Here is a 2,237-nt window from a genome sequence, read left to right on the forward strand (position 1 = left end):
CCCGTTCTCTTTCCTCATTTCCACCCTGAGCTCCCTGAGGACTTGTTCATCCTGGAGTAGAGAAGGCTTAGGATGACCTAAAGCAGCACCTAGTGCACATACAAAGGTCATCAAAGAGGTGGAGGTGGACACAATAGTACGGGGTGGGAAGATGACAGCCAGTGGATAACATAAGTTGAATCACAAGAGTGCCCAACTGAGTGTAATGCAAAACTCATTTTCCATGAAGATAGTCAGAAAGGAACACAGTTAACACAGAGAGGTGGTGCAGTCTCCATCCTTGTATTTTTTCAGGCCATGACTGGATGAAGTCCTGAGGATAATTATCTGACCTCAAAGCTGACCTTGTTTTTAGCAGGAGGTTGGAGCAGAGACATGCTGAGCTCCCTCCCAGCCTGAGCTGTCCTGTGACTGTATTAGAACCTCGCCATAGTCAAACAGAGAAAGCAACAGAGAGCTTCTGTTCCTGGTACCTTTCATCTTCTATGTCATCAGAAAGGGCATTCACAGTCTTGAAAGTCCCAAACTTTCACAGCTGCTCTGTGAATGCTTAAAATGTATCTATCTGTTCTTACATAAGGTCTTGTCAAGCTAAGTCCTACACATAAATTCGAAAATTCTTTGGACAAAGTGACTAAGCACAAAATGTAGTCAAGACTATGACATCCCCTGAAAGCTGTCTTAACACAAAGAAAGTATGGGAATGAAGAACTGTGCACCAGTGCACTCTCATAGGCAGGAGATATTTCATGAAAAAAATCCCAGTAGTGATTTTGAGAGATTTATGATCTTTCCGAAAACTCAGTCGCTCTTTGCTGCTGTTGTTGCTAAACTGTAGGCTTGTTACTATTTGAGATAATGCGTTTTCAGGTTGAGATTAGATTTACTGCACGTTTTATTAATAGGGTCACTTAACAGGTGAAAAGAGATTTTAGAGATGTTATTCAATAATGAGATGGGTTATACAATAAGTAGATTGATTTAAAACTTTTTAAGTAGTATTATTTTACTTTAAAGTGGAAAGATGCATCACTGAGATTGTCGGTGATGAATTTTGATCATCAATAACTTAAATGAAAATGGTTCTTAAAAATTCTCTGGAACTATCAAAAAATCTTTTGTGGTACCTGCAGGGCTATTGCCTGAGGTTTCTACCTGCAGCACTGAGAGCACTTCTTTGGCTGTATAGAGACTGTGGATTTTTTTTTCACTGGTTCATCAAGGATCTAAAACACAAGGACTAGTTAAGTGGCTAACATCCTCTCAGTACACTCCCTTTTCTGCTGCAGTTTCCATGGATAACACCATGCACTTTGGAGGATGTAGCTGCTTTGCACCACTCTGCTAATACATCCTAAGGTGAAGATGAGGATGTGGCTGAGCTCCAGAGGATGCTGGAGAGACTTCAAAGGAGGGCTGCAAAGATACCGAAGGGTCTGGAGAGCAAGATGGATGAAGAGTGGCTGAAGTCCTTTGGTTTGTGCAGCCCAGAGCAGAGCAGGCTGAGGGGAGGCCTGATGGTGGCTGCAGCTCCTCACAGGGAGCGGAGGGGCAGCGCTGAGCTCTGCTCTCTGTGACAGTGACAGGGCCCGAGGGAACAGCATGGAGCTGTGTTAGGGGAGGGGCGGCTGGAGGTGAGGGGAAGGGTCTGTGCTAGAGGGTGGTGGGCATGGAACAGTCTGCCCAGGGCAGTGGGCACGGCCCCAGGTGTCAGAGTTCCAGTAGCTTTTGGACAGCATTCTCAGACACTGGGTTTGAATTTTGGATGATCCTGTGTTGGACCCAATGACTCTTGTGGCTCCCTTCCAACTTGGGATATTCTATGATTCTAGCCCTCAGCCAAATATGATTAGGAACTGCTAAGCACTGGAACAGTGGGGAGTGGGCTGGGACAGCATTTCAGTAATTTTAGAGGCAGCAGCCACTGTTGTCTGGGGGCCACAGCAGCATCAGCTGGGAAGAATTCAAGTTGCGATGCAGCCACATTGTACCTTGGACTGTTTGTTACCATGAGCTTGAGGCAAAGCATGCTGGATACATGGGTAAATCTGGACCTGCAGCCTTATGTAGGAAAAAGTACCTGTAGGATTGCATTTGCCATGATTTTTCTCTATTTATTTCCAGTAGAAGTCATTCATATCAAGTCGAAAGGTTCCTGTCTTACTCATCAAACCCAAAAGTCATATGAAATCTTGTTGAGTCAATGGCCTATACCAGCTTGTTCAGAGAAGAGGCCA

This window comes from Gallus gallus, chromosome 1 (assembly GCF_016699485.2).
Source record: "Gallus gallus isolate bGalGal1 chromosome 1, bGalGal1.mat.broiler.GRCg7b, whole genome shotgun sequence".
In the NCBI taxonomy this organism is placed as follows: Eukaryota; Metazoa; Chordata; class Aves; order Galliformes; family Phasianidae; genus Gallus; species Gallus gallus.